Genomic DNA, 12,566 nt, shown 5'->3' with positions numbered 1-12,566 from the left:
TCGAGACGCACAGGACAGCGCCACGCGAGATGAAAAACGCGAGACGCGAGACGGCGAAATGGGTGCGCGTACACTGCGATGCGAGAGAGATCGAGCAGTGAATCGAGTTGAAAAAGTGAGATCGAGAGAACAACTTAAGACGGTGACATGGGTCTCGCGCTCCGCTGACGCCATTCCGAAACTAGAAATAGCGCGATTCCCACGCTTTTGCTCCGCGTGTTCGACGTAGTTAAATTTTCGCTCATCATTTTTATCTTCGAATAAAGTTTCTCGTATTTCTCGTAACGTCGTAATCGCCCCAATAGGCCCCGCGAAACTATAAAGTGCATTCGGGACGTAAGGATATATACTATTTCACGAAATTTGACAACTCTGATGCTACGCGTGTGTCCAATATTTGTCATGAAACGCACGCGGCATACAGAGTAACGGATATTTCAGTGGTCCACTCTATCTTTGTCACTCTCTTCCCCTCTCTTTTACTCCCTCTTCCGCTCCGTCTGTCTGTCTCGCACTTGTTTCTGCACTTCTCTTTTTCTTCCGCGTTGCTCACTTCAGCTCTTGTGGCGCACGCTCACCTTACCTTACCGCTTGTCGACGTCGACACTGGCGTTTTCGTGGAATTACATCGAATTTACGCTGCACCCTCGTTGCATAATCACCGGCACGTGCGCGATGCACGCACGCGAGCCATACACACAGATATGCAGTTCACGGGTCAAAGGCCTTTAAATCGCCGCTCGTGACCAAAAAATAAATCACTCTGCTCGGTTTCCGCGCCATAATTGAGGAATTTTACGCGAACATATGCAACGTGCAAAGTTAACAATTCGAAATATCTTGCGAAAAATTAGATTGAATTTATATATGCTTTTTACATACGAATACTTTGCGTATCGAAATATTCACGATTACTTATGCGCAAGATATAAATCGATACTTGTTTTGTACTACTTTCAGTACATAGTCGAAATTGTTATTTGGTTTGAAGTTTAAATTTTCAATAAAAACAAGTATAAATGCACAATGCACCGCATGCAGTAGATTGCACACTTACATTCATAATTTATATATAAATTGTTGTACATATATGTATATACATAGATAACTGACTCAAATGTCGAAATTATCAACATTCAATTAAACAGCGTCTATTTCGACTCGCGCACGCTATCGACAACAATTTTATTATCTCACATATATCTGATAACATTTATTCAGCAAATTATGATTAAAATAATAATATATGCGAATTATCATTAATGACAATATACTATATGTCACTAATTACATGCTTAACTGAAATTAACTGTATCACCAAATATCAAATAGAAATTTCGCAATAATCACGATATATTCCAGAGAGAGAAAGAGAGAGAAAGAAACGAAAAGAAGCTTTATTAATTTAAAATATATAAATTTTATTTCTTGAGAAGACTTTATAATTGTGCTTGAAAGGAAAACTCGAAATATTTTCGGATATCTACTCCGATAACGAACTTATCTATGTAACAATGAGAAGTTTCCCTTTTGGAGAGCTTGAAAAACCGCAATCTATTCCGCGGTTAACTTCGTCAAATGAAACAGAGACCAATCTAATTTACGCTTTCGTTAAAACCAGCCGTGCCTAAAAAAAGGGATTACGCGGACCGATTCCTGCCGTAGTGTCGCTTCCATTGAAATTGGGTGCGCGTCTCGCGCGCATGAAACAACCTGATTAGAGCTCGATCCAACTGAACAAAATCGTTATTCTCCTGGGACGAAGAAAAATAAACGGCAGACAGGTAGGCAGGCAGGCAGGGAGGCAAGCAAGCAGATCTTGATCCGAATAAATTCTCTTTTTCTCTTTTCGTTCGAGTTGTAGTTAATTTAACAATCGTCATTAAAGATATCGCTATTAAGAGAAAGGTTAAGAAGGAACGGCGGAATAAGAGATAGTAAGAAGTCAATATAGTTTAGCAAACACATATCGATCGAATCGTCTGACGCGATAATTATCATCGATAAAACGAGAATGCGCGGTAGCAAGACTGAAGTAAAAAGAAGAACGGAAAGGAAATAGACGGAGGTTATTTCGAGAATAAAAGAGGGGTGCCGATCACAGCCCGTGGCCGACCTTCGTGTCGTGTTTATCGATATTTCTGGCGGCATGGCAGAGTATGCATACATACACACAGCGCACACGTCTTTTGTGTATACGTGTATGTGTTGGTTAAACCCCTCGGGTTAGAAGGGCGTGCAGTACGAGTGGCTTGGCTGGTGCATGGCACAGAGAGCGATCGTTACGAGCTGCAGCCACTTGTTAGAGCTCCGTCTAGCTGCCCCCGCGCATATCTCCCCCTCGCCCTCCTTCCTTCTTCTCGTTTCTTCTTATCATCTTTCTTCTACTTTTTCGCCCTTACTGCTATTTAGCCTTCAGCCTTCGTAGGGCTTCAAGTTGCTTTCTTGGCGACTTCCGTCACGATTTCGCCTCGCGCCGGATTTTGTATTGACCGTCGCTACTGCCTTCGTGAACACCTGCGTATCTCGCATATTTCGATCGCAGCCTTCTGCATGTTGGAGATTGTTCTCGGATACATGGAGAAATAAACGATCTTTAGTACTTTAGTAAACGAAACTGTCACTCTATCAGAAAATGTTTAAAAATATCAAGGAAATTCAGGAGTTTAGGAACTTTTGATTAAATCTGTTGACATTGTCTTGTCAAAATGAAATTTCATAGAATTCGGGTTCTATCCTTTAAACTTATGTACATATATATGTATAAAATTAAAAAAAATTGTATTAAAAAATGTAGAAACAATTTTGTTTAAATTTCTTAACAATCACTCAACTATCTCAACTGATATATAATACTAAAAATTTCATAAAGTTCTTGCATAATAAAATGTTATAATTAATATAGATAAATAAAAGCGGTCTCTATATCTCACAAACAAAAATTATGAATATGCATGTGTATATATGCAAATATACATGTAACAAAATGGAATATAAGGTAGTTTAGCTCGCCATTGCAACAATAACATATATTCGAAGGGAGGAACTTTTCATTAGCTATAGCCCAAAGAGAGCTAAATCATACTTCAAATATCACGCGCAACAACAGTGTGCTGAAAATATCTATGTTTTGTACGCCAGCCAGAATTACCCATTTCTATTCGTTTTATTTATATTCATTCGCATTTGTATCTCTCACAAAATTGCCATTACTCTGTTTTACTTGCTACGGATGTCTTAGCCACGTTAAATATGTACGAAGATATATCAGCCATTACCAACTGAAATGATAACAGTGAACAGAGGACAAACCATCGCCTCAGACTTCCTCGAGAATGCCATTCTTGGACATTTCAATTAACTTCGACCCTCGATCTAATCTCAAATTGACCCTTACGAGCACGTTAATGACTGTTAGCCGCAGACGCAGAAGAGGAGTGACAACTACACGAATACTATTGTAATTAACTTCTCCCTTTATTTTAGAAACTTCGTGCAAGACATCGAATTTTTCTAATTTTTTCGCTAAGCTTGATTTAATTAAAGGCAAGACTATAAGAAATTCTTTGAAACTAATATTTCGCGACATTATAAAGATTTTATGAATTACGAATTAAGTTAGATATAAGTTGCGTAAACGTATAACATTTTAAGTCATGATATCATTGAAATGATAAAATTATTCTCTGTATTATTTCACGCGTGATTCCACAAGTATTTAGTATAAGAGTATTATAGCAAGAGACATTAGCAAATCCTGTAGATTAGGGAAATATATTAAATTATATTCTATGTTATTCGAAGAAGATTTTAAATATGCAAGACAATTTGCAAAATATCCAACTGTGATACGCCAGCGGGAGAGTGCAACTGCTTGTGCCCCATTGTTAACGTTATAAATAACCTCTCCAGTCAAAATAGTAAAGTGGACAAGTGAACAACGTGTACTCGCGATGAAAGCAGTGACAGTTACCGACACTCAACGAATTTTTTTTCATAACTCGAATATTTCGATATAACTTTCGTGCATGATACACTTTTACCCAAATTTTTTTCTTCAGCTTCTTTTTAATATATAATGAGTAAATAAATTTTCTTTCGAATTCGCGATTACTACTTGCGTCCTCTCGAGCGATATTCGCCGGGGACGCAATAAACGCGTTGTGTACGACGCGGACGATGGAATTTCTTATTTGGAGACAGATCAAACACACCGAGAGCCATTCTACTAATATTGACTGTCGGCCTATCCGACGGTATCCGACCAGACATTCGATCAATGATACCTTCGAGTTATAAGGAAGTCGCTGATTCTTATATATGATACGTATACTATATATGGAATGAGTCATCATTGATCGGCGTGCATCATTTAAGTCTTTCTTAGAGTCTTTTGCAGTGATGACCGAACGTAAAGGATTGACAGGCCGATATTTAACCACGTATCAATCGCTGTCAGCCATCCGATAATACCACTGGAAATTATTCAACTCTGAAAGGCTCGCGTAAAAAATCCGATTATCCGGTTATCAGTCATCTAATATTAATCACGGTATTTCGACTGATATATTTTCGACTGAATGATATTTTCAATGCAAGCACACACAATATATAGGTACATATAGATTATAAATTGGATAGATTATAAAAGATTGAATTTGAATTTCCATAAGTTTTAATTATCATTTTGAATATTAATTATAGTTTTATTTTATTTTGGATTTTTACTACACATGAATAAACTAATAGTACACACTGAAAATCTTATGATCATTTGATTTATTGAATATAAAATATAAAAACTTCTTATCGCGAAAAAATCTCCCGTTGCAATTTAACTTTATAAAAAATAGGGAGTACATAGAATGTATATAAAACACCTTTAAGACATATAACTAGCGAGAATTTATCCAATAGCTAATGACAGAAAGTAACGCGGAAGACAGCCATTTTGTCGAAAAATTTCAGCTACGATTTTTCTTGGTCTCCAAGCGCGAAGAGACCGCTCGATAGAGGCATCATTGCGGTCTCGACATCTTCGCATTGTGCACAGTTTTATTATAGTCGTGTGGAAGAAAAATAGAAGCGCGGACACGAATCCGAAGTACGAGATCGTAAATGATTCGGAAGAAAAATATGTGATGAGCGCTAAAGTATTTTTATCGACAGAAAAAATAAATACAGAAAGATGATTGATGTGCAAAATAGAACTCGTTAAAAGTAATTTTAACATGCCGAACAAAAGTTTTCATTAGCAAATAAAAAGAAAACATATTGATCTAAGGAGTCGATAAAAGATGCCAAAGTTTAAATTCGCTAAAAATTAATACATGAATTCCAGGCTTTTTCACTTTTATATAACTAACAGTGAGAAAAAAAGTTAAGGAAAAGCGAAAAACCCTCGAAATACAGAGTTTCGAAGGCACAAATACAGATGCAAAATATTACAACTTTTTTTTTCAAAAATATTAATAAAAAAGAACAGTATAACGTACAGTGCATATACGATGCATTGATTAACAAACGTAGTAATTCATTGCCATTGGTGCAAGGATGACAGTCCTTTAATACGCCTGGTGTCTTGCTCTGCACAATATATGATCCGCCCTTTGACCTTCTATTCACATAATTAGCTTTCAGGAATATTCTCTCTCTCCCCTCTCCCCCCCTCCCTCTTTCTCTCTTTCTCTCTCTGTTTTCTCCTTTTCCTTCATATATACTATCTCTTTCTCTCTTCCACTCCCTGTTTCTCACTGTGTGCATTTCTGAATATTATATCGTTAATATAAAACTATGCGATACTTTAGACTCAGGTGTTGCATTCGTACTGTATTAAATTTATATTTTATTATGTACCATAAAGAAAACTTAGAGGAAAGTTATTTCTTAGCATGGTTCCACATGAGTTTTCAACTTTCCGTTGCGAGGTCCACTCCACACAGCGCGGTGTGATTTCCAACAAGTGGAACCGTATAATGATAGACCTCGTGTTGCCCTGTAAGCACCGGGCGGTGTGGAATGAATCCCGCTTCGCGTGGAAAATTAGTAACCCATGTGAAATTGTACGTACAATAGTGAATAGTAGACCTCATTTTGCATTGCAAGCACCGATGCGCGTGATGTAGAGTGAACTTCAAATTACAAAAGTTACAAAAGTTTGGCTTTATCTTTTTTTAAATAATACTATTTGTATGATAAAAATTACTGTATAAAGTATAAAAAAACAAGACTACTTTTTCATTTTTTATGTCATTTTTATTCGTATCGTACACTATGGCACTAACTTTTTTCGTTAACAACTTTTTAGTAAATAACGAGCGACGGCTAAGATCTTGATTGTTACTCCGAAAATGATCTTTATAATATATATGTGAAGAGAGAGAGAGAGAGAGAGAGAGAGAGAGAGAGAGAGAGAGAGAGAGAGAGAGAGAGAGAGAGGACAAGGTTATTGGAGGTGCCTCCCCTAAACAGGAATTTTACCAAATTAATTAATAATAGCACATAACTTGAAAATTTAACATTTTCCTTTGTTGCTCATAGAGTACAGTAGTGTGTTTCACTACAGTTCTCCGATGGTTAAAGGTAATTGGAGGCCACGAGGCCGAGTAAAAAGAGGCGAGTTCTTCGCAAAATTACCCTATATACACGTTGACTTCAGTATTTCTTTGACGTCGAGGCGAACGTAAGATAAATACGATATTTGTTAAAAAATTGTGCGCTTAATATTTTTGTAAATTAAAATCCGGAAAAAGATCAAGATAACCAATAAGACAAACTTCTAGAAAGAATGTAAAAGATTCACATCCTAAGTGAGTGAATAACTATACTTGACTTACGCTAACAATAAAAGAGTCACATAAATTCCCTCTCAACTTTTAAATTTCTCATCAAATCTTTCTCCTAACAATTAAATAAAAGAAATTATTTAGTTTTATACATTTCTTAGAAGTTTATATATACATTACAAAATTTAAAAAAAAAGTTTATATTTATTGCTAATTTAACTAAAACGAGAAATAATAGTTTCTGAAAAAGCAAATAACGCAAATAAGCATGTTCATTCCCGATCAATAGCGACATATTGCTATAGAAAACAATCCTTCGATCAAGATACACATATGGATGTGATCAATTAAAAAAATTTTAAAAATATGACTGCGTTTCTGCCTCGAGGGTATTGCATAAAAAAATGATGTCGCGAAACATTCTAGGTATTAAACATAATACTTACAGAAAGAGAATCGACCTACTTTTGGCGACAAGATGAAATTAAAATTGCAGAAAATAAAGAGAGAAATGCTGACGAGAAAAATGCGAGAATTTTCAGGGTAGTGCAGCTACGTACTGCAAAAAGAGACGAAAAGAAAGGAGCAAGCAATATGTTGTACATGACAAGAAAAACAACGATTTAACTATATACTTTGTTATTTCAATTTTAAGACATTTTCGCGCAATTTGTGCTTATTTTGTAACACAATACGGACAAGTTCATATAGGCTGTACTAAAAATAATTTATTCTAAAAGATAGAATAATAATCATTTGACTGATTGATTATGAAGGATCGATATTACGCGTCACCCGCAAAATCATCGATAATATCACTTCCGTCACTGCCGCCATTACTACAACCCTCCGAGATGTCATCGTTTAGTTTAGCGGTTTAGCCTATAGAGTCAATTCACCGACCCGTGGCTTTCAGCGCGCATCAGCTGCATGCAACAAAAGCGAATCGCACTTGACGATGAACGCAACAAAGTCTCCCGCGAATGATGCACCGATCGCAAATGTCAAACAAGAAAAATGCCGGACTCGGCTCAAAGTGGGTCGTGTCGACAAAGAAAGTGAGACGAGGCGAGGCGAGGCCTCCCGCACGTTTTTCCGATAGCTTTTATCCGCGCAGTTATGTCGGTTGGTTTCGTCTCTGGTGTATTGTGGAAGCGCGCCATTTGCCCATTTGGTATTCAGGCCTCGACGTCGCGCCGATCCGATATGATATAATATGCCAAACGTTGCGCGCCGTCCTGAGACGAGAAGGGGCCGAATAATGAGCGGTAGATCATTATACACGTGGAGTTATCGATATTCGCCTACGCGTGAATTAGCGCTAATATAATCGCCCTTGGTAATCTCAACGACGACGACGAGCTTCTTCTCGCAGAACAACGGAGGAAGGAAATGTTGCTCACACGTTACTGGAAAATACGGGTGACGGTTTTGGTTCTGGTTTTCGAGGACGTATCCTCCTTTCCTTTTGGATATCCTCAAATGTCTCCAGACGTTCTCGCAAACGTTTCAAATTTCTCCTAATTTCGAACTTAGCCCGTGATTAAAGACTGTAGTGAGCGCGCGGCCGGGCGAAATTGATGTTTCTCACTGAACGGGAATGTATGTTCTAGGCACGTCTTCGACGGAAGAAACGAAATTGAGTTTCATACATAGGTATAATGGGCTCATCGATGGTAAGTCTTTAATAGGCAGTGTCGAAAGTACCTGCGGCTACCTAAATGTGATGTGTTACACTTAGAGTTATACATAGATGACTAGCGATGTGAACGACTGATTGTTCCATGTGATAATAGAGCAGAACACTAGAAAGCAACATTATTCTTCGAGTTTGCAAGTGTCGACGTTGTATTGTTATCTGTTTGTTTTTCTGTAGAGGCTTCACATGGTCGGCTAAGCATGATGTTTACAGTTTCGTCAACACGACGATGCCTATATATTAAAGAAACAATTAGTTATTATTACAAGTGGCCAACCGTAACTATGACAAAAACGTAATTTTCTACACAACTTCAAAAATCTCCGTAATAAATATATTTTTGCTACATCAAACCGGATTCAGACCAAACAAACGAGCGCAAACAAACATGAATAAATAACTTGCTTCAATAAGTATAAAGTCAGTACGTCTATATTCGCAATGTTATTTGCATCCATTGAAGCAAGGTATATATTCATTCGTGCTTGTTCATGCTCGTTTACTTGATCTAAATGCAGCTTTAGATATACACTAGAGCTTCATTTTGATAATAATTAAAAATCTATTTAGATGCTTATCTTTTTCATCATTACTATCATTTTCATTTAAATGTTACATTAAAATCTTCATGGATTTTTGCAAACAAATATGGACACGAAATTGAACTTCCTCAATCCTTTTCACAAATGTATTTTCTTAGGGAATAAAATTGTAATTTTTTTTAAATTTGTTATTGCATATTATTCGAGGAAATAGCATCTCTGAGACATTCCAATATTATTCTGAATAACTGTTCGTATGCGACAGACATAAAATGGCGCCTTCGATCGTAACTTGTTATACGGGTTATGTTTTCCTTCGCACATAAAACATACCGTATTTGACATGCTTGCAGTTTGCAGTGAGTAAAAGAGTTTCATAAATAGGGATATATCCCGTATACTAACTTAAGTATCAACGCGAAGCTTAGAGTGAGATGAATAGATTTCAGAATTTATGTGCAACTTTCTAGTTTGCCATAAAAATTCCGTAAAAATCTCAATCTAATTAAAGTTAACATATAAAATAAAGAAATAATATTTTAATCATGATTACATAATGCATTTCAAATGTGCTACGCACACACGCACACACACAAACACACAATATATATCTATGTATAAAATTTCTTTCGAAGTTTCAAAGAAACAAATATTTAAATTGCTCGTTCGTTATTTCTAAATTAAAAACCAAGATAGACTTAGAGAGCAATTATTTTGAATTTTTTTGTCAAAGTTTTTCATTCGCTGACTAATCTGTTGCGGTTACAGGTTTTTTTTTATGAATCTCCGTAAAATATCTGCTGAATTTGATATGGAGATGGAAGATCCTGTAAAAATAAAACCCATTCGACGAACGAAGCAAAGTCTTCCAGATCAATGCAAGATGAAAAGGACTGGCTTTATTACGATTTTAAGATAAGCAAGTTTTAGTGAATTACAGGATTTACAGATATCAGCTCTTCCAGAATAAAATTTCTACATATATACATATATGTCATATCGAAAGTTTTTCTTAAAACCAACTCGTAACCTGGAATCTATCCAGTTAGGAATATTGCCAAACGGTGCCTTAATTGAAAATCATAAAAGAAATAGGAAGACTGCGTTTCTTCAGTGCACTTTTTATTCTGTCACGTGTTGCTATATCGCAATATATAGTAAGATATCATAAATCATATAGCTGAATGTCGCTAACAAGAAAGTAATTTATCAAGAACCAAATTTTATAAATAATGAATTAAGAATACGCAAAGAATGAATCAATTCAGCGAATTTTCGCTAATGACTGCTATGAAATCATAATACTGATTTAGATTCCAGACATTCAATTTACTTACAATTGTTGATAGTTTACAATGCCTATTGCCTTTCGTAATTTTATCACTTCTCACTGAAGAAGAAATGCACCTTCCTTTCGCTTTTATCTGTATTATTATATGTTTTTTGCCGTCAATTAACTTCGAACAACATTCGTCGTGAGTACAAAAGACTTGAAAGTGCTGGCGCTACTTTCCGAAGACTGCGAACTTTGTTCTTAAGAAGTAGCACTTTTTGCGACACTACGATAGAAAATCTTTAAATGAAACTTAGAGCAACTCGAGGGAGAAGCAAGTAAACGTCCAAGAACGCTAATTTACCGAAATTTACAGCGATCGACGTGTCACTGGAATATTTCGGTATCGATTTCGGAGATTCGAGGAGGAATCGAATACGAACACTAAGCCTGCCACGAAATTCTTCATTCAGTTTTCACGCGATAAAATACGGTATTATGGTATTAGATAGTGGCCTATAAGGTACTACGGGAACGTACCGTATTTGAAAGACTGTAGAAGCCATTTACGGCAGATGAGTATAAGATATGTACCCGCTGCAACCTGCTTCGGTACAGCATCATAAATATATTTTACATTAACTATCTTACGTATCTATCCGTGCAATCTTATTTACTCCTTCTCATCTCGATGATATCGTAAAAGGAAATCGCTTAAAATGCACATCTCGCAACGCGCCTTAATTCCAGAACATGCTCGCTGGTCCGTAGAAATTTCCGCCCTCGTGTGTATCATTTAGGATGCCTTCCTGTCGCTTTACCTTTACCTCTACGTTGTAATCTGCGGCTTTTATCCTTACACTCGAGCGTACCTCATATTTCGTACCACTGCTCTTACGCCGCCACGTTGATACATATTTCTCTCGAGAAAGATATTAGGCACAGCATCCACCTCGCTTCCCCGGCGCGGCGTATGTTAGATAATAATATTGTATTGTTATATTAGACAAGGACGCAAAAAATATGTTCATTATAATGACTTATAAAGTTATTTATAAAGTAACTTTATATATGCGCTCAGAGATGGCACTTTCAACTTCTATAGCTACTGCCTAACACGCATAACGTATTTGACAAGTTTGTAATCGCTGCAAGTATTTGTTGCTCAACGACTCTTCAATTCAACATTGACGACGCATGGCCGAATGTCTCATGCGAGATAGAAATCCTTAGCTACTCAGAAAGGCGAGAGGATATACGTACTAGCTGAGTACCTATGTACTTCCGACTATATGCCATCGCACAGATACTCCATCGATGCCGTGTAGAAGTACATACGTATCTTCCAATTAGCTAGAACTTTCAAATAGATATAGAGCAGTAAATGTGTCTTCCTTCTCTTATGGTTAGCTTAAAAAAAAGTAATCATTGTCACGTCCAAAGATTTCTTTTTTCGCAGTATCGCTCGGTAATAACGATTTTTTAAACTATGAGGCTACCACAAATATACATATGACAATCACGTCATTCCTTTGTTCGGTCATTTAGCTACCCTAAGTTATTTTTTTTTCTTGCTGTCCAATTCTTTTCCTCAACTTTTTTCAGGTCCCTCATCTCCTAGGTAATGTTTCTCATTCGTGAGTCGTGACAATTCGTTTCTGGTGTCTCCTTATCAGGGATTATTTTGTTATTGATAGTGCCAAGACAGCGTTTCTCACAAGCGACTTTCTCATTAACGACGAAGTACATATAAATTTGCTGTTATGCCCATAAATTAAGTCTTGCAGTTATTCGCCTTTTCCTCTTTCACTCCGATAATAATTACGCTATCGAAACTCTCACCCTTCTGTGAAACCCTAATGGTGTCACATTTATCATTAATTCCGAAATTTTAATGTATCCGATGACGATAGCGCCATTATTCGTAATCATGTTACACTACTGTATTCAGTATCAAGGTGAGAACCTAGACAAGACATTACAGCAGGATTATCTAATTTCCAATCACGAGTGATTACAAATCAATCTTATTATAACGCTCTAGCGAAGCGCTTCACGGTCGGCGAACGTACGTGTTAAAACTGACGTGAGAATCGAAGAGCTACATTAAAGGCCAAATATGCAACATGAATATAAAGCTTTCAAATTTCATCTCTCCACGAACTTTGACGCCAGAGCCGCATCTCCGACATTTCGTAATTCTGGAAAGTCGTAATTATAATTTTTCCATGCGTTAATTGTATTCTATGAACACTTGATGGAAAAAC

The 12,566-nt window shown here is 36.7% G+C and overlaps 1 protein-coding gene and 1 long non-coding RNA gene across 2 annotated transcripts in view; both read left to right on the top strand.

Annotated features, from left to right (window-relative positions):
- Alpha-catr (alpha-catenin related) overlaps window positions 1-12,566 on the top strand; it is a 70,726-nt gene that overhangs the window by 1,236 nt on the left and 56,924 nt on the right. The window lies entirely within an intron of this gene.
- Window positions 8,397-10,949, top strand: LOC139775640 (uncharacterized). The gene is made up of 2 exons (XR_011718886.1): window positions 8,397-8,461; window positions 9,795-10,949. It is a non-coding gene; the product is annotated as an uncharacterized lncRNA (long non-coding RNA).

The sequence above is a fragment of the Temnothorax nylanderi genome, unplaced genomic scaffold (genome assembly GCF_030848795.1).
Source record: "Temnothorax nylanderi isolate EJ_2023f unplaced genomic scaffold, tnyl_v1.0 TNYL_tig0101_pilon, whole genome shotgun sequence".
Classification (NCBI taxonomy): Eukaryota; Metazoa; Arthropoda; class Insecta; order Hymenoptera; family Formicidae; genus Temnothorax; species Temnothorax nylanderi.
This window is presented reverse-complemented; position numbering and strand designations above follow the sequence as displayed.